Below are 21826 nucleotides of genomic sequence, written 5' to 3'. Positions count from 1 at the left end.
ACCTTGTCTTCGGAATTTTTTTTAGCACTTTTCAGGAATAAATGGGAAACCCTGTGACATCCGTCACCTATGATCAGAGCCTCCTTTTTCCTACAAAATCCAACCTGACTTCTCTAGACACAGTTACAGTACAGTGTCCAGTGAGCCATGTTTACGGACGCGCTCACACATATGAGAAAAAAAATCTCCATTTCAAGCGGCCAGCCATGGCATGCATTCATTTCAAAGCAGCAACACAAACCAAAGCTCTGCCTTCATGTAAATGTTTGCCTGAATGATTTTTGGTTTGATCTCCTACCTGGCAGCTCGCTGTGTTTCTTTGGGTTCTCTTCAAAATACCAGGAAGGGCTTCAGACAAGTTCTGCTTGATGTTGCACTTTGAGAAGAAGGAAAAAGGGGAAAAACAAACATCAGTGGCTTGAAAAGAAACGTCCTTTTATTCACACGACGGCTCAGGAAGCACTCACGATCACACACTTGAACACCCAGTCAGCAGCTCCAGCAAGCGAGCGAGCGGCTCGCTGTTCCTTCCCTCTCTTACTGTCCGTGACACTCGCCTCCTCTCTTCCCGCCCACCTACTCCAGCCCCCTCCCCCTTCTGACGCTCCGACTCCTTTCTCTTCCCTACCGCTCCCTCTCTTGCTCCTCTGCTGTCAGACAAAATGCACATAGCCCCTCGATCTCTCAGCTCACTATTTTCTGACATTTTTCCCCCACCCACTCACAACTTCTGCTCTATGAAAACAAATATCAGTCGGTGGTACTATTAGAAGTGCATTTCCACACATCATTTACAAACTTGTTCTTGGTTTATGGACCATTTCTGTGGATATTATGTGAGAGAATGAAACAAAGCCCTTGTGCAAGCTCAATAACACTAGATGGATGGATGGATGAATACTCTTAATGAGGCATTCACAGTGTATATGATTACTGTTTGAGGTTGCTCCCTCCCGCTTATTCTTCTTGATTTCTCCCCCCTCCGTGCCTCATTCTATTTATTTCTGTCTCTCCTAGGAAGTCGCTGGTGTATCTGATGCTGCTCACGTCCCATTCTACAGACAGCTAGTCAAGGGCATTCCCAGAGTAAGTGTATGCTAATGGTCTGCCTCGAGGAGCTGCCTAGCATCCTCCAGACACTGAGCCTGACCGGATGTGGCACTCGGATCTCCCAAAGAGGGGACGGCAATGACGAAGGAGGACCAGCAGTGAAAACCTGACAAACCGTCGTTCTTTCACTTCATCTGACAAAGCTAGACCAATGATACCAGCAGTGTTTTCAAGCATAATTCTTACACAATTTTCTGAACTAGACAGGTAAATATGATCAAAATAAAAACAGTAAACTTAGGGATGACATAAAAAATTACTTCAAATACAAAAACCTTATATTTGATATTCATGCACAAACTGAAGTAGATATTTCTTTCAGTCTTGATGAAAAGGAACCACGTTTTTCTGCACATCTCAAACTTTCAGAAAGTTTGTGAGAGTTTGTTTCAGAGCAGAGGAGCATAAAAAAATAAATGCTGGTTCACCTTTTTCAGTTCAGGTCCTGGAAACACTGACTGAGTGACTGAGTGGCCCTCTGATGACCTAAGAGGTCAAGATGGAAACCTAATGAAAAACTCTAAAACGTATTTGAGCCCAGATCTATAACATGGATATAGAATTGGTCATTTTACAAACTGGGAGCCAGTTTAGTGACTTAAGCACCAGTGTAATATGGTTCATCTTCTTTAGGTTTAGCAACAGCATTTTGGATGAGCTGCAGCCGACTAATTTGAAAACGATACCCATCAGTAATAAAAGCACACTAAGTACATTTTAAAGAAAATAATAAGTTAATGTGGTAGTATGGATTATGTTGGTAATAAAATGTATATTGTTAGGTATTTGCACTCTGTGATCTTTGACCTCATCTGGTGTTTTTGACTAATTATTTCTATTGTTGCATTTATCAATCCAAAAATTATGACTTATATCTTCTCCAAATTAATCTGGAGAAAATTCATACTGTCTTATTGTTTTGTGTACAACTCTTTGACTGAACTGGACTGTGGTCAAGTGTTAAAGCAATGCCAAGTACTGGGAGTGATAGATATCCATAATGGAGTGTTGAGTGTGCTTCATGTGTAAATTTTGCCTGCTCAGAATTTTTACTGTTAATTGATAAATTATCAATGTTGATCAAGAAATATCTAAACCAGCACTGTACCAGATGATCCTATTATCAATCATTGCTAATTTTAGATGCATTAATGCTGATATGATATGATATAAGAATATAAATAAAGTGTCCAGGTTGTCATTGCATACTGAGCTACAGGCTCATTTTGACTACGGAAACACACACACAGAGACAAACGCTAACAGACACACAGAGAGTCAGAACAGAGGCAAAGCAAACAGCGAGTCTCTGTTAATGATTGCCAACCAGCACTTTGCCTGGACTCCACAGAGCTTGCTCTTCTTTAAATAAGCCTTGCCTCCCTGCTGCTGTGTGTGGTATAGGTGCTGTGCTCTGTAGATATTTGGGATAGCTCCATTACTCGGTCAAGTGATGCGCCCACTGCAAATTTGTGGCTCTGTAGTCTTATAGCTAGACCCTAATGAGAGCAGGAAGGAGTGCAACCATGTAAAGAAAATATCTGAGTCAGTTCAACACATATCCCAGCGCTTTACTGCTGTAACTAGGGCTCAATATTGTGAGTCGTATATTTGGTCCTCCTGACTAAGAGTAACTTTTGGTATGGGAATCTGAGCAAGTGTGATGTTTTAGCAATTCAGTAACACAGAATTGAGCTTTAAAATTAATGTAAAAGGAATTTTAATAGTCAGTGCTATGATGGTAAAATAGGAGTGATGCAAGCTCCTTTAATAATCAATCAAAAACTATCCGCAAAATAAGCAACATTTTCAGTTTTGCTGCTAAATAAAGGAATAAATGGACAGAACCTTGTCTACCACTGGTCATTTTTTACAACCTTCTTGAGGCATTATTACACACAATATTCAAAAGTAGAGGAGGCTTCTAAAATAATACCATGTCATTTTAGTCAAAGATAGTCATGCTAACAGCAACTGGCCAGTGCTTCTCAGGAACAGGAAATGTTTTCAATGCTGAATTTATTTTAATCCCTTCAAGTATGGCTTTATGTTTCATAGTTTTATGGTTCCATAAATATGCAGAACTTATTATTGTACAAGTAACTAAACCAGTGCAATGTGGCCTTTGTGAAAATATTTTCTGATAGGTATTTTTCTTTCGAACCTAAATAAAAGAAAGAACCACAGACAACGTATATGAATTTTACGTGGAGCTTTTGCAAAAGGGAAGGCTCTATCAAACTTCTCCTCCGAGCAGTTCTACAGAGCGTTCTGATCTGCTCTCACAAGGACTCCTGTTTTTATTGTCAAAGAAGAACAGGCAAGGGGGCAGTAAGGAAAACAACAGAGGTCGTAAAGCTTCTAACCCAAACATCTAACAACCCAGTTCCAGATGTGATATCTGATCAAAGGTCTGAGCCCGGTTCAAATCTCGGTCAGTACTGTCAATAAAATAAAATACGACTGTTCACAGGTAGTTACTAAATTAGGAGGTGCGTAAAGTTGAACAGACAGTAGTGACCTCCATACACACGTAAGGAAGAGAACACTTTAAACAGAAAATCACAATGATCTCTAGGCTGAATGTGAACTAAAGTAAGAATAAAATGATAATACCAAAAAATCTCTAACATTTTCTACCCCTCAAAAGTACTGCATCAGCGGCCACATTTCTTTATGTTATGAAAACTGAAAACTTTCTAAGAGTGTTTTTGCCATGTGATGGGAGACACACTTAGTTTCGAAAGAAACGGACAAGAAATGTGAACCCAACAAAGGTTGGAAACCTGTCAATGGTCGACTTCCATTGAAGAAGAAAGGAAGATGAAAATGGATAGATTAACAGAGTAGAACGGGACTGAACAGGTTGAAATGGCATTTAGAAGGAAAAAAACACCAGCAGAATAAAAGGAGAAAGGTGAACAAAAGGACAATTTCCCAAATGTCAGGAGCATTGCAGAGGTCACCTTTGGACACAGCAAATTACTGGTTTTATTCAACCTATAATAGAAAACATTCAACAGTCAGCAGTAATCTTTTCAAGCAGTTTCACAGAATAAGTTAACTGATTACTAATTTTTTAAAACTGTACATGCTAAATGGCTGAAAAATGAAATATGATGCATTATATTTCAAAATTTTCTTAATATTTTAAAAGAACACAAGTACAGTTTAATGTGCATGATTATGTGTACAATGAATAAGTTTTCTTGCTACATTATTTTTGTGGAAGGAACATCTTCTCACACTGGTAAACTTCTCACATTAAAAGTGACAAATGTTTAAACATAAACATTTGTCAAATGTCCATTTCCAGACTTGATTAACAGCAAGTTAAATTGTGTACAGAAAAGTCTCCTTAGTTAGAAAGAAGTTGCAATTATTTGTAAGTCTGCTTCTCCACTTTTCTATTCTGGCTCGATTAGTTTAGGTGACAAAATCCACCTTAAATTACATGGCGTACCTATTCTTAAGAGGAAGCCAAAAAGAACAGCCAAATCAGTGATCAGCATGTCTTGACAAGATGACCTGTGATGCATTAAATGAGAGACTGGTCTAATGATACAAAATGAAGGGTTGGTGCAATCTGCTCAATTGCCAAGACAGACTCTTTAAAACTGCCATTGTAGATGTGATTGTGGCACCTTTAGTCATAAATAATATGTAAATGTTGTACTTCTTTAGAAGCAACACTGTTCTTGATTCATGGCACAGTTACGCTGCTTTGACCCACCCAGAGTATCCAGAACTAATTCTCTTGGAAACAGAGAAATGCACTTTCAAATGGAGAAAAGAAGCAGTAATTACAGCTAATGCTCTCATTTCATCTCTTTTTTCTCACTCTTTTTCTGATTCCCTCCTCCACATGCCCCCCGCACCCCCAACCGCAGGCAGGAAGCTGTCACGAATCACTTACAGCTTTATCTGTAGACAAGTGGCTGTTCAAATATGGAGCTATTCAGAGAACTCTTCTCAATGCATGCAGGTGCAGCTTTTCACCACCAGCCGGCTTCTCTCACTCGCATGCATGTGGTTTATACTGCACACAAAGTCCCCACCCCCACACACACAAACAAACAGGCTACAACGATGCACGCAGAACACCTGCTGGGGTCAGTGATACTTTCCAATGACACGGACGTCTCACAGATGTTTGGCTAAAATCCAAAATTCATCCTGAAGTGGCAAATAGGAAGCCCAGGGGAGGGTTGTTTTCCACCCATTTTTATCTTTTTTAGCAGCTGACTTTTTAGAGACTCAATGCTTATTATATTAACCTTTGTCAGAAGATTTCACCTGCAAACACTGTAAATGCTACCATTTGTCTTTCTAAGAACCTCCAGCAACCATTGTTCTTCATATATTTGAAGGTTTTTCTTTGGTTTAATGACATTCAAAGGATATTACAAACCTTTACACATTTCTGAATATTTTCTAGGTGAAATGAGCAACTAAATAATCTAAATGATCTTTTATGGTACCAAGAGGAGTACATACACTCACAGTACACCCTTCTTGAGCTGCTTGGACACCCTTTTGTTTTCAATCCTACCTTAAGTTTTAATAGATTCAACAAGATGTCCAAAACAATTCTCAAAATTTGGTTCATATTGACATACCAGCATCATACAGTTGCATTAGATTTCTCCACTCCACATCCATTAAGCAAATCTTCCACTTAATATCTCAAATTAACTGTTTTTGATTTAGCAATGATGACTGGAAAGTCGATTGGAGTGCAGCAAGTGAACTTATTTTCATGTTTGAAATTATGTCAGAGGATAGGTGCACCTTTCTACTCACAAAGGCTTCTTGGCTAAAGAAAATAAAAAAACATAACTGATACAAAAAGTTCCAAAGTGTGCCAAGAAATAAATTCAGCAGAGGAGAGGGATCAAACTAACTGCAAAATGTTGTCTACTATTTGATGTTTTTTCATCGCTTAGAACAGGGATGTCAAACTCATTTTCATTTTGGGCCAAATCAAGATCATGAATGCTATTAAAGAGCCGGTTGTGCCAGAATGTATTGATAAACTTTTAAAGTATCAATGAATTCTTAAAATTAAGTAATATTGTTGAACATCTTTTCAGTCCCTCCAGGATTTTGTAATTGTTTTTGTGATTTTTTTGCACTAAAAATCAAAGATTTTACAAAGTAGCGTGGGAACATCAAAAACAAAATTTAATTGAATGAGGTAGCTTCAGTACTTTCAGACATACTTTAATAAATCCAGGTGTTTTTGGTGGAAGGTCCAATTAACATGCTCAGAGAGACGTAATCTTCTCTCTTCTTATCCTCCTCCTCATTTTCTAACTTCAGTCACTCACAGGTCACATCCGAGTCATGTCTGCAGGGATAATTATGACCTCCTTATGGAGAGAAGAGAAGCACCTTTGACCTTAGATCCCCATTGATTCACACACATAAGAGTGAGGGGAAATTACCAGAACTGATGACTGTTGAGATTTGGACAACAAATATATGAGGCAGGGTGGAAACAAAAGCACATACACACCTGATGGATTTGGAGATTTGTGTGCAGATAAAAACTGCGTGTCTTCTGGATGGCTCCTGTTTGGGACAGAGTTGAGGAGTCAGCGTTGCATGTTATAGTGCCTTGGGTTGAGTGTTGAAAGGAGACTCAGAGGGGAGATTAGTGTGGATTTAGTGAGTAGTAATTACCATTGCCCATTGAGGGTTTGTTAATTGAATTACCTTAGCAACCCTGTTACTGTCCAGCCATAAAGAACATCCAAGGTCAGATAGATGGAAATGCCAGATTATGCAAAATTTGTTTTGCACCATCATCACAAAACAAGAAAGAAGTTCTGCTTCCCTCTTGACTGACCCCAACACTTTTTGTAACTCTGCAAACCACATTCATCATACTATCTGTTTGGTGGGGTATCATTTTATGTGTTGTATTATAGTTTAAACATTCTGAGTAAACTTTAAGTGTGCGACTTTGAAACAAACTTTTGTTTCTGCATATGGAAAAGAGTCACAATATTTCCTCTTAAAGATGGACTGTAGTATGTAGACTGTATGGTCATGTTTTTTGTGACACACTACTATCCCTTGCAGCAAACCTAATAATAAAAACTAATGTCTGATCCCTCAACTAAGGCTGTTTTCACACCTGATAGTGTGGTAGACTCAGTTGGATTTTGGACCAAAATGGCAACATCTGTTATATTTTCAGCTGGTGTGGTTCATATTCACACTGCACTGTGTCAGTGGTTCTCAAACTTTCTAGTTTCTGATTAAAAAAAAATAAAAATATGAGAGAGCCATGACTAACTCTTGGTTGAGGACACAAGGATCGTCACTGAGAAACATAAAAAGTGGTACAATGGCAACAAAATCAGAATCAATGTTGCTTTTATTTTTATCTGGTCTAGTCCTACTTTGTTTTTTTCCACTTTTACTTTATTTTTAAAAACATACATGCTTCTATTTCACTTTTTTTCTTATTTAAGATGTTTTTTACTTTATCAAAAAGATCTTGAGAACCCACTCTTACATGTCGGGTCCTCACCTCAACTTCAGAAGGTGGACCATCTCACTCATTAACCTACTTTTTTATCAAACAATTGCTGATGAAGTATCACACAGTTTTTCTTAAAAAAAACAAAACAAACTCTAATGGCCTTCTGCTAAGCTGTTATTCAAGCAAAGCTCTTCAAGAGGGACATTCAGGATTGTGTCATTCTTTGACAATCTCATACAGAATTAGGCATTGGCCTCGACGAGACTCAATGAGCCAGTCATAGCATAACATGTATTACATTTACTCTATCACAGTAATTACAAAAAATTACTTAAAGCTTTTTTTTAACTAAAACAGTAAAGAGACTGATAGCCAGCCTCAAGTTATGGCATTTTAGTTTCTAACTAACAGCGATTAAATGTAACATATTTATTCTAGTTTTGGTATTTTATGCAAGTGAAATTATTCCTGTCAACTTTGATTTCCTTGGAAGCGATGGAAAGTGTAGCAGTCTACTTTCAGCCAGCTGACCAGCAGTAAATAAAACATTTTATACCTTAGTAAAATTGATATCAATAACTGATGCAAGTCTATTAATCACTGCACTATATCCACTGAATAAAGTCGTATGCATTCACACAAACATGACAGAGAAAAGCTGAAAGAGGAAACACGTTGATATAATGCTTGATTACTATGATCTTATAACCCAATGATCTTCATCTCATTCAGCATCCACTCAAACAATGAGACTGTTTAATGCTCTTCTGAGTGTTCTCTAGACGACCAACCAAAGACCTTTAATTTACATGTTATAGTTGAGAGAGCAGGTTAAGAGAGAAATGAGGTGAAGTTAAAGAGAATTTGGAGTGAGATAAAAGAGCGACAGGAAGGGAGGAGGTTGAGTGGGAGTAGCAGCATCTCCCACACAGGATTGAAAGTCACGATCCACCGCTGAGCTGCTCTCATGTTTCTGCCTAAACTGACATATAGCCAATAACAAATCCCATGCAAAAATGCAATCATGTGCTCACTAAACACAATATGAACTCTATAACCACTATTTTAACACACAATTTATTTCTTTACAGCTTTGGTAGATCCATAAGCTGCAACAGGAAGATAAAATCCCAAACCCACTATCCTGTATAAGCTGCACAAGCATGTGTGCATCACCCTGACATTTCAATGTTGCCTCAAACATGTGGAAACAACATGTAGACACTAAGCAAAATCAAAACATGCAAAACAAGACGTTGACTCCCCAAAGAAAATAGCATAATGTCTGAAAAGTAATAATCTGCTTTTCCCAAACACACTAGAAGATTTCTATTTTTATCAGACTCTTTCACACAATGTCAGTTTGCTGCTTGAACCTTTATGATAAATTTCTGCTTGTCCTTATCAAAACACCTGCCATTGTTTTAGTAAACCTTATGAGAGTTGACCATAACCAATTATCCAGTCACCCTGCCAAGAAAAGCCACTAAATCAAAGTGAATGAATTTATTTGCTCGGGGAAAAGCTTCTGGTGAAAACAAAGTATAATCCCTCTGTGGATCACGACTGTGCAGATGCAATTCTGTTTTTCTTGCAGCAAATTACATTATAATACTAAGATTTTTTTTTTTAAATACCATACCTGCCTTGGTTTCAGTTACAGTGAAAGAGTGATTTGATTATGAAACAGTGTGAATAGGAGGCACCAGCTTTGATTTATGAAACTAATCATAATTTCATCTGAGATAAATACAAATTTATGAAGTTTGTGGTTCCTAGAACAGAAATAAGGTCGCCTGTCCACTGGTACAAGAGATTATATGTTATATTCCACTTCGATCTCCAGTTTCTGCTGCCAATTCAAACAAAACTTTCCCCTGACACTCTGCAGGTTACTATAATATTCAAAAAAGTGGCTAAAGAATTGAAATACAGACAGTTGTGCATTTTTTAATGTGTCCATTGTAAGTATATGTTTTTGTGCATAACTGCAATATCAGATTTAGACAATCATTTGTGATAGTTTTTGTCTTGAATAGATCAAAAATGATTGATATCAACAAACAGACGAGACTTTTGAAAACGTTTTCCTTTGCGCTGCCCGAAAGGTTTTGTTATTAATTTGATTAATTACTGGAAGAAATATTGAATCACACTGTGAGTGCATATGTCATTTAAACTACTGAATATTACAGCTTATTGATGCATAGAAAGCACGTCTTGCCGTGTAATGTTACATTTTAAGCTATGGAGTTCTCCAAGGCTCACTGTTTAGGTCCCACACTTTGTGACACCAAGCCCTACATCTTCATGTCTAGCGATGACCCAACACCAGTTCTTTGTTTTTCAAATTGAATTTTAGATATTAAGTAATGGATGGAAAAGAGTATTTCTTATTTTAATTCTTAGAAAACACTAATTTAGGTTACTGGCAGTTAGAGAACAAGTGATGAACACTTCAGTAACAGATGAAACGCATATTTCTAAAACAAATACTTTAAGTCAAGAAAGTGTACAGGGTTTAAATGTTAGCAAATCCATCCTTTATATGTAAAAAAATCTATAAAAAATTTATCAGTATAATATTCATTAAAGTTCATTAACCTAACACGGATGATTAGATGTGAATACATGATTTGGTCAATTACCTTGAATACATTACTGATTGCAGTCTGAAATACTAAAAATGCCATTTTAGGCTGAAACCAGGTTATACCTTCCAGGCTTTACTGACAGCCCCTCGAGTAGAGCATGTTTGTGTGCTAATGGACACAGTCTGCTTATTTCCACACTTTGCTATGCGGTACATAACAATTGCTCATTAAGCAGAATTGACTGTCTGTCAAGCACCTGTGTTTGGGGAGGCTGACAGCCATATGTTTCTTGGGACTGCAAAGGTTCAATGATGCCCTTATTGTACAGCTGGAGCTGTAAAAATCCCCAATACCCAAGGGGATTACTTTTGTTTTTCTTTTGCTCAGTTTTGATTTTCTTTTTTTCCCTTCACTCCCAGGGGAGGGGATGGGGCAAAGGAAAACGTGAAGGCGCTGGCAGTTTTCCAGGAACTAGTCGATCATCGAGCACATATCACATAACCGTGCCTTTCACTGCTGCCCACTAAAACATGCAAAGGACATGAACAGCTGGTGGCAGAAACCCTCCGCCGCACCTGATCGTGTGATACCATCATGTTGGCAGAATTAGGCTGCTTCACAAAGCAATAATTACAACAAGAGATCCTAATCTTAGCTACGTGAATGAAAGTGAAAGAAAAGTGAGAGGGGAAATCTCTCTGTGAGGAAAATTTCCCAGCTGTGTGATGTCCCAGCTATTCAAGGAAAGCACATCCCCCACAGGTAACCTTGATGATGCCCTTGGCGACTATAACTGTTCTGCCTGCATGTGTCAGTCTGAAAGGTTGTTATTAAGATAGCAAAACATGTCAGATAGGGATTTTATAATTGCAAATTGCCACCCAACAACAACTGAATCACATATAATTAAAATAACAAATGGTTTTGACATAGATGACATGAATTAATGGAGCTCAACACTGCACACCTACACAACAAGCCCAGAGGCAGTGTACGTTACGGAATAGCAGCACTAACTTCATCTCCCCTCTAATAGACACAGGTGAGCTGCATTGTTCTTAGCCAAGGAAATTGGAGCCCTGCTCAGAAGTGTAGAGACGGAAATGGAAATCCACTCCCCTCAATCCATCTGAGCTGCACACTTCCACGTTTTCCTCCCTTTTGCCCATCTTTTGTATCTCCGTGGACGGCACTCTGCCACTTTGGATATGTCACGGGCAATAAGGATGAAAAATTGGACTGCTCTCTGGCTCATGCAGTCAGTGTGCCGGCCTCAGCCTACACCTTCACATGCCTGGAGGAGGCCAACCTCCACGCTGCACAAAACAAAATGGGATTTAACAAGGCCAGAATCACTCACAATACCCCAGTAAATAGGCACTGAACCCTTCCTGAACCAGAACTGGTGGCTGAATACAGATTTGACTACAGGAGGGTGGAGTCAATGGATTTACTTTAAAAGCACCATGTGTCAAGCTGAGGTTGGAGTACATAATGAAATATTAATGTAGGAGTGTGTTAAAATCTTTATATACGAATTTTGTATAAAACAAGATAAATTACAAGGCAACAATGTGTATTTTACAGATCTAAGGATATTCTTCAGAGCAGTACACATAAGTCTTCACTAATTTGCTTTACATTCTCTCCAAAGGTGGTATAATTTTAAATCAACCTAGTAGAGCTACTAGATCTATCCAACAGCAGGAATGGCCATTTACCATAAAAATGCATTAGATTTACCAAACTAAAACTTCTTAAAATCTTAATGATGCACATGTAGGAACAGACTTTCAAGCAAATAGTTCATATAGTCTTCCTCTTTAGATAGAATGGTTCATACAATCACAGGCGGATCTATTCTGCAGTAAAAGATGATCCCATTCCCCTTAGAGAAAATGTGGATCAGTTTTCCAGGCACATATTGTATGAATAAACAATCTATCTATAGATCTGCTTACATTTTCCAGACACTGAGTCTAAAAATTGTGTTTCTATAAGTTCAAGCAGAGCAGAATTTCACATTTCCATTTGAATTGAAAATGTTTTTGTTTGAGTTTTGTGACTGTTCTTTTCAAACAATATTTTACATCTTAATTTGGCAAGCAACAAATATTTCTGTTTAACTAGGTTTTTCCAAACAGGTTTCTATTTACTACTAACATTTAAAATTACAAATGAGATTTTAAGACAGATTATTTACCTTGCAAAATATAGTGCTTTAACAAACAGCAGTTATCTTCAAGTCTTTAAAAGAAAACAAAATATCTCTTATACTTTTCTTCACCATCTCAGCACCAGAACAAAGCATTAAAAAGACCTGAACGACTACATATTAACTATTGTCGAGATACTGTCATTGTACATCAAAAGGAGGAAGAAATGCTAATAGGTAATCTCCTTTTTGTTATCAGCTCTAGTGCAGCTTTGCTTCCCAGCAAACTGAGGCAATTTTTTTGTGTCAGTGGCAGGTATTCGTTGTACGTAGGGTTCGTTCAGGCTGCTAAATCTGCACAGACTTTCACAGCCTTTCCAGCTGTCCTCACTTGTAAATCACATCTCGAGTTTGCAGCCTGTGGTGACAGCAAGTGCCATCACAATCATGTGCACAAATGAACGATGCATCATCGTTTGAAAATGCACTGCGAAATATGCATGTTTAAACAAATAACATGATCAGAACTCAATGTGCAAGTCATTGTGATATTAGCCGCTTGAAGCCGAGCATTTGCCTTTGTGGGTCTTGGCAGCCATCTGCGCAAGTTCCTTTGTGAAGCTTCAAAGAACACGGCACTGGTTTCCTGCTGTGTTTTCACATTTTCTCCTCCAATACTTCTGCTCATCAGCTTTCACCGCAAAATACTGTGATTCATAGTAACAATTTTCCTTCATTCCTCTCTTTTTGTGTGGAGATTTTTCTCTTTCTGTTTGTCCAACAATCATTTTCCATGCGGCTGTCTGCATAGATAGTTTCCATCTTCATCATTCACACTTAAAGTAGAGATTTGTGGAGACATTTACAACCCAGGAAGCATCTTTCATTTTACGCAAAAATAAATCTAGTCCAAAGCCCAACATAAAAACAGTTCACATGAAGAAAGTCTGTCTATATCACCAGGAACACTTCTCTTTACCCCTTGATAAACATACAGGGAAACAATCATGATGCTCAACAAATTATGCAGGCGCTTATTTAGGAACCAGACGACAAGGCAAGGACACAATCTTTTGATCTGAGAATCAGTCAAGAGGAGGACGGAGACACACAACAGGAGATATTACCACAGTAATCTATAGTGAGAGGCAGAGGAAGAGAGCGAATTGACCTTGAAGAGTTTAACCTGCCAATCAAGAAAAGAGTGGTTTCTCTTGTTTTTGAAAGGAGATGAGGCTAAAAGCAGAGCCAAAGATATGGCAGCTGGAAGCAGATGCTCCAATGATGAAGTCCCACAAAAGCATGCACACATGTACCTCATTTCATATGCAACCTGGATGACACTGTGTTTTTTAAGTACACGCTATGTTGCCAGGAATTCTCAATTAGCTATTGAATTTCCACCGTTACAGATTGGTTCAAAAAACCAAGCAGGTTTTTCTCTGGAGTTCGGGTAGGATGTCATCTGTAAAATAAGTCCAGTCTTGAAACCTCTCTGCTATAAAATAGTCCACAACTGTTGGTAGTATTATGACAAAATGGAAATGACAGCAAATCAGCCACACATGTGCCTCATGTGTGGCTGAGGTACATGTGTACCTATATGTGTACCTATATGACCTGAGCGAGGTCAGTGGATGCTATTGAGAATAATTGCACAGAACTCACCACTTTACTTTTCTGCAGATATTGGAGTCCAAACATTATGTGGCCTTCAAATTAACTCAAGAACAGTCTGTTGAGAGTTTCATGGTATGAACTGGGAGCTATTTTTTTTATTTTGTCCTATCAAAAATAAATAAAATAGGATGTGGAGCTTCATAAAACCACTAAACTATTTCTTTGTTTTGTTAAAAATGTGATCTATGTCTTTTGTCTCATTTTTTATCTTCATATTTTTATAAAGAAGTAAATCAATATTTGCTATGTTTTAAAAACTATGAACATAAATTCAGTTAATTTAGTGAAACACCACTTCTCTACAAAAAAACAAACAAACAAAAAAAACCTGTTTCAATTCTTTGGCAGAAACACTGGGTCCCTGTGTATTTCTAGCTATTCATTAAAACAGCAAGTGTCCATTCTTATGTCTCACTTATCCGTCTGTTTTTTCAGTGTGTTTACAACATTTATACTGCGTCAAACAGAGAAACACCATTATCATTATTCAAACAGGTTCTCTACCGCTTTCTTTTCTGAGGAAAAGCATTTTTTGCTCCAAAACTACTCAAATAAACTTCTCCAGATAGCCTACTTACTTAGATTATCTTTGTCTGGCTTTAGGAGTCCAAGCCTCAGCTCTCAATGAATATCTATGTGTGTGTGCATGAAGAAATGCTGCAAGGTTAAAATAAGACACAAAATGGCATGCTTTGCATTGTGCTTCATTTGCATAAAAATGCCCCATCATATCCACATAAAGCAGCTACAGAGAACTAAAAGCAAGTTCACACTTGGCCATCAACGTTTCCCCCAATTTGGAAAGCTTGGATCTTTCGTAGAGTTTGTTTGGGAAACGCAGGTGGCTTAGTTTATTTACAGCTGATACCTTCAGAAAATCAGTTCATAGTTGGTTATAATTCACTTGAGAGCTTTTTCTTTCTTTAGTTGAACAAGATGAGGTGTCAGTGCTCTCTTGCATGTCTCTTTTCATCTTTCAAATCCTCATAGTAACATTCTTTAGTCACAGGTGTGCTTAGCGACCTAGATGTGAAGCGCCCAATTATGGCAATCTATAAATAGATAAGTCAGAGCTCTTTGCTCTCATCCTCTATTTACTGCCTGACTGATCAAGATGGTAGAAATTTTGAATCGGCAGTAGAGTAATGATGCATTCAAAGATTATTGCTGTTGTGTATTTGCAAGTAAAAAACATGAAGCCCTCCTTGGAAGCCAGCTTGTTGCCTCTTTCTAACGCTATACCTGCTATAGTTCTACATAAGGCAGATCTCTATGTGCATAGGTCTCCACTACGAACACCATCTGCCTCCCACTAGTCCAACAGTGAAGATATTTTAAGCTTCCCATTTCACTGTAAATGTGCAATATGTTTCTCTGCATCATTACTTCAATTCCTCTGCTGTTTTTGCTCAACAAATTGCAACAAAAATGGTGTAGGATACTGTTGACTGGCCGCTGAGCTTTTAAAAAACCTCACTGGATTTATTCAGGATTGTGAAATAAGATGTCTGACACTTGTATGATCTTGAAACACTTCACACTGTTCCATTTCTACCCAATTCCATCTAGTTGCCATATTCTGTCTTTCACCCTTTGCTGTCACCCTGAAGCATTGTTCTGTTGTACATAATAAGGTTTTACTCCTCACTGCACTCAGTTGCTGAAAATATTGACTGACGGTGAACTTTGAATCATATAAGGCACAAAAACTGCCATGCAAGAATGGAACAAATATAAACTAAAAAGCATGCAGCACTTGGAAAAGCTGAAATTTGAAACTGAGGATTGTTTCATATTTTTTGTCAGTTCTGTTTTGTGACAACAGCTCAATAATTTTCATATTCCTTCCTACCTTACAGTCTACTGCAACAGTCTGTCTATTGTTCATCACAGTAAAAGGTTTAAATCAAATTCTGAGGGGGTAAAACATAGACTTCAGCAACTGTGGTGATGGTGGATATGGTACCATGTTTTGACACAAATGAAAATCTCACCCCCTGCATTTCATGGCTGCTCACTGTGAGAGTAATTATGAATCACAGAGATGACTGCGAATGGTAATCTCCCCTCATGAGGAGGCAGTCATTTACAAATTACAACAGTGAGGGGGTAGTTTCTACAGAGTGCTAAAGTAATTAGAACACATATATTTTTCTCTAAGTATCACCAAGCAAGAGGAAATTTACTAAATCATGTTCACCATACAGGCATGCACAATGTTGTAGGATCAAATGTTGATAGTTTCTAAATCAATATGTCGCCACTAGTTGCTCCTGTAGAACCATTTCTACAAGTTCAACATTTAGAAGGCAATGTCAGGTTTTAATACATTCAGAAATGTTTAGGTTTTAGTGAAAGAGACTCTTAAAATATGTCATTAAATTTCTTCAGAGATTTTACTAGATGTCCTGGAATCACAGTTTGATGATTGATTTATTGGTTTAAATGTTGTTCTTGGTTATTTTATGTCTTCCTGGATCAGTCAGCAGGCCAGCTACTTCTGAGTACAATCACTGCTTCATGTATCTCTAATTAATGCAAAGAAGCTCTTAAAGGTTTTATAATCCCAAAACATTAGATTTTGTTTTTTCAAAACGCTCAAAACTTATCAGTGTAAAAATGTATCTTGTTTCTGAATTTCTTTAGATCAGAATGTGAGGTGTTGCTGTTTGACATTTTGTCAGAGATGTTCAATTTAAGTTATTTCTTTATTCTGCAGGTTTAGCAGTAACCAGGCTTGGGTGAAGGTAGGAGAAAATAAACTTAGTTTTCACAAAACATTAGGTAATCAAAAACGTATTATTTCATTTGCAGCCAGGTTGGTTTGGAGAGCTTTTCTCCCTTAACAAAATGATCATTTATTTAATAATAAATTACCTTCATGATATGCAACAGTTCAATGTGGCAAAAAAGCAGAAACTGAAGAAGTCTATAAGTGGGGAAAATAATTTAAAACAGCACTAGCATCTTGTATTGAAAGAATGTCCTCAAAAGTTTTCTATCCAGCTATTTGACACTAAAAGGTCTTTTTGCACTGCAGAGCCGGGCCCAGTCTGGGTTCTGGGTCCTTTAAAGTCTAAAAGGAGCCCATTTACAGTAAATGATTTTACAATTTAAATACAGAATAAATAAACGTATGCATCACAGTTTTAAGATCATACTTGATTAAAATAAGATACTTGATATTCAATACCTCCATGTTCAATGAGATGATAAACTGCCATTCAAAATGACAGAAAATAATAACAAGCTTGTTATATCTACTTTAAAGAGATGAGAGCAGGGATCACAGTATCTGGCTCATAGGCCTTTATCCCTGTGGTAGTATGCTGTCCAACAAGCAAACAAGATTACCTTGATGAACAGAGGCAGGCTTGTTTACTCCCTCTGTCAAGGTACTTTAGGGGTGACTCAGCTCGAGGCCCGAAGAATTTTTAGAGATGCAAATATCACTAGCAGTGACTAAAGCAAAACAACAAAAAAAGGAATCTTTAAGCTCTCTATTTAAACGAGAGCTTCTTGGAGTATTTTGGGGAAATTATGTTATTTACCTGGCTTTGGAAACTATCACAATCTAATTTCCTCTCTTTAAACCATGTTATGATAGAACTTTGCCTTCTGCTTTAAGTTAATCTAAATCTGGTGAATTTTCAGCTTTAAAAACAGTTTTGAAATGCTTCTTTTATGTCTGCACAGATGAATACGAGTGTTTTTTTAATGCATGCTGTCTGACTTCTCCATCCAATCTGTCTTAATGTTAATGCAAAATAAGTTAATTTAAGATGTGCGACTTAAAGTTTTCCTAGCAATATAAAATTTGGCAATATTCAGCATTGTACCAAGCTGTGCCTATATGCAGAAGAACTGCTAATATAACAGTCATATGTGAATCTGTAGTTTATCTAGTTTAACTGATAATTACCTTCCTTTAAAACCTTTCACAATAAGAGTTACAAACATAAATATTGCATCCTGAGCTAAGATTCAAGGCTTATTGTGTGCTTAACAGTGTGTTTGTGCTACAGACTCCAAACAATCTATAACTTAATTTGTGTTTGATTGATTAATTTTCTAATTCACAAATAAAGTCACTGATATAATTGAGATTTATAATGAAAAACTAATTTCAGAGTGCGATCTGTTTGGTTCAATTAAGCTACATTTTAACAGGTTTCATTTTGCTCTCACAGCCCCTGTGTGAGCAGGGGCTGTGTTTTTAATGGTAAAAACAAACTCCTGTTTAAAAATTGCATGCATTGATTTTCATTTTGAGTTTGCTAAGGCAACAAAAACATGTTTTTTAATTATTATTGATAGGGAGTAAAGGTGTGACAGTGAAAAAAGTTTTAAATATATTAATCCAAATGAGAAAAACCTTGTGGAAAGAAAAAAAACATATTAAAATAATTTGTCCCTTTGGTTACATTACTATAAAACTGGACTACTAACACTGGTGTATTAGGTCTGATCTCAAGTATATGATGAACCTTTATCCATTAGTGTGTGTGTGTGTAACTCTGAGTGACTGCATGGATTAGCAGCGTCTGTTTAATGCTTTTAGGATATCAGTGAAGCTCACTAGCAAGGATAAAACTACATCATCATCAGTTCAATCAGTTCATGTTATTTTGTTCCATTGTAACATCTCGATGTGCACAGTTCATAGGACAGAACGGATTTTGTGATAAGATGATGTGTGTTTGGTCTTCTGTGTAATTTCCAAAGTAAAAAAAAAAGTGATGCAGCTGTATGCTCGGTTGGCAGACTTCCATTTGAGAGTGGCCTGTATCTCAACTAAGGATGACTGATTCCCAGCTCATCCTCCATCACTGCCACACTGTTATATCCATCTACTAGAGGTAAAACTCTTAGAGCCAGCTTAGCTGATGATATGGTTATTTATATGCATGTCTGAGGATTTTTTAACAGTCTGAGCAGTCCTTTAACAGTCCTTTTTCTGTTCTGGAAAAGGACTGTTTTCATGTTGAGATATCGGGAAAACCAGTAAAAAATAAACTTGGCCAAATGAGTGTTGGGTATTCATCCTCCACCCCCATAAATTTATCTAATTACTAAAAGAAACCTTTAGTGTTTGTGCTATTCTAGTGTTTTCAAGGCAAATAAGAAAAACAGAGAACCCATACTAGCTGCAATTGAAACAACAAAACTTTGCAAACAGAAACAAGCCCAGCATTTAAATCCTATCTCCCATTTCCATGCGTCAGCAATCGAAAAGTATTATCGCATTGCACAGGCTTGTGGTTCCTGTAATCAACCTCAGCAAGCTTATATGACACAATAAAAGCTATAATAGAATGTCCTTTCTTGCAACAGAGAAAATGATCCCAGACAACAATCTATTTCCATAAGACTTTTTTTTTAGAAAGAAAAAGGTCACATGTTAACTTTTTTGTAAAATGTAAAACTCAAAGGTTATTTGAAAAACATGTAAGATAGTTGACATTCGATTACAAAATCCTCCAGAATTATTTGTTCCCTTTATAATAGTTTAGAAAAAGCATTAAAACAAATTTATCCTTGACTGCAGTAATTTAATCTGCTGCTTCAGAAAATTGTAGAAAAATAACACCTTTAAGTTGAGTATATTATTCAGAAGGTAAAATAACTTCATGTTCAAGTATTTTAACACAAATTCTGGAAATGAGAGAAAGAACAGGAAAAACTGTGCAAGTAATGCACATGAATATTCATCTTTAAGTCAAAATATGGCTGCAAGAAATTAGCTACTTCTGTAAAGTTGTTTCTATGTGTAGTCAGAACGACGACAAAATAAGACAGCTTAATCTTTGGCATACAAGACTGGACCAAGATCAAAAATCATCTTGGCAACACCTAAAGAAGGACAGACCTCACAAGAACTCACAAGACTCAGTCCAAACTCTAGGAGGTTGTTTGATAGAAATGTGCAAAGTAGCTTTTTGGTAACAGAAGTTAATGTTTGGTGAAGTCTACTCAGACCTGAACTGGAATCATTTGGTTAGATGGCAACATAATTAAGATTTTCAGCAAACACTCCAGTTGTGTTTATTATTTTTACTCCAAAAAGTTAGGGATATTCAGCTTACTTGTGAAATTTCAGGATGTATATACACTATGATCAAACCTAACATGGTTTTTTCTATATTTTTGAATGTAAATGTCCAATGTCTTTTTTATCTTTTGCACAACCAGGTGTTCTCCAAGGAGAGATCTGACCAAAATAAGTGTTTGATCCACCAGCAAATCTTTAATTGACCAATATATTTCCTGGTTTAATTCCTGAAGGCTTTCAGCAAGACAATGAGCCAAAATATGGTCAAATCATCATAGAAATGGTTCAGAAAACAGAAGTAGAGTCAAATCAAAATAACAAACATGAAACTGGATCTAATTTAGAGGTTTCTTATCTAGTGTGCTTTTTGTGCTCTTCAATTTCTTTTTAAGAGATGTGAGACTCCCAAATTTGTAATTGAGAAAGAGCTTTTAATTAATTTGAAGGGTGTCGATAATTATCAATGGAATATTATCCATGCCCTTTTTTATTTGTTGCTTCCTGTCAACTTCAAAACAGGTTCATTTGTATATCTGAAAACATGCTTACTTCTGCTCTGACAATGCACAAATGCAAATAAGTCAGACTTTTCATCTTCAGCCTCAAAATAAAGCCTGATAAATTAAAATGACAAAATAGAGTGGTCTTAATGCACCTCTCCAGCTTGGTCCTGATGATCAAAGCTGCTCCAGGCCTATGAAAAAGCTTGACTCCAGGACTGAAATCGCCCGTTGACTCCAGCTCTTCTTGCTTGCCTTTAAGAGGGGAAACGGTTCTTTTAATCACTTTCCTGGTTCAAAGCAGTAACGGAAAGTGGTTACTTTGAAAGAAGCTTCAGTAATAGATATGTAAATCTCAGCAAGATAACAGTTAAAATGAAACAAAAAATAAAAAGACTAAAAACACTTGTGATGCTGTCCATTTCAAAATGTCTGCCAAAAAGAGTAGAAATAACTTAATTCTCATGCTGACCACTGTTGCTGCAATTACAGCTGTGATGTTTTTATGTTTTTATGCTCTGCAGTTTATATGAACTATTGCTCAGATGTTTATGATAAATAATTGTTGCAATCTGAAACCTCTGTTTTACAGTTTAGTTTTCAATATTTTATGTTTGTTCTCAAAATGAGACATTTTGCAGTAATTTTTAAACACATTTTAAGTATCTGAACAGTTTATTTCCCTGTATTTATTGTTTATTTCATGATGACAACTAAACTCTTTTAAGCTCAAAGTGAGATTTAAAGAATTTATTTTCTTATTTTTCACTAAAATGTATAAAGTGAATTATTTTACTGCTTGTTGGTCTAACGAAGCAGCCTCAGAGCAGAGAACATATTCTTGGAAGTGTGAAAATCTTGACGTAGTTTTCAGAAATAACAGCAATCTTAGGAGGTGTTTTGTTGCTTAGAAACACACCAAGTTTGACGCAGTGCACATGACCAGTTTGCACACTAACTAAACAGAAATTGTAAATGTGCTGAGCTGAGGGTGGAGCAAACAACACTTCACCTCAATTGCTACGAAAGAAAAGTGGCGGGACAACTTGCTGCCATTCTTTGAACACAGACAAATAAAGTCAGAGAAATAGAGCAACTATTGATGAGGAAAGGCTTAATTGTAATAAACAAAACAAACAGATTCTGAAAATAACATTTTTAATCATGACATAAAAGAAGCCACATTCCAAAAATAAATTAAAACTATTTTTTTCTTTTGGTCCTAGGATCAAGCAAACATTG

At 36.9% G+C, this 21826-nt stretch overlaps 1 protein-coding gene across 6 annotated transcripts in view; it reads right to left on the bottom strand.

Annotated features, from left to right (window-relative positions):
* syt1a (synaptotagmin Ia) overlaps positions 1-21826 on the bottom strand; it is a 162522-nt gene that overhangs the window by 87406 nt on the left and 53290 nt on the right. For 2 of the 6 annotated variants that reach the window (XM_028043654.1, XM_028043649.1), the window contains exon 3: positions 299-376. The exons of 1 other annotated variant lie outside the window; for it this stretch is intronic. The gene's annotated coding sequence lies outside the window, so the exon portion shown is untranslated. 3 more of the 6 variants (XM_028043651.1, XM_028043650.1, XM_028043652.1) reach the window with 3 other exon arrangements.

Source organism: Xiphophorus couchianus, chromosome 17 (genome assembly GCF_001444195.1).
Source record: "Xiphophorus couchianus chromosome 17, X_couchianus-1.0, whole genome shotgun sequence".
NCBI classification, from domain to species: domain Eukaryota; kingdom Metazoa; phylum Chordata; class Actinopteri; order Cyprinodontiformes; family Poeciliidae; genus Xiphophorus; species Xiphophorus couchianus.
Note: the sequence above shows the minus strand (reverse complement) of the source record. Positions and strands in the feature narration are given on the sequence as shown.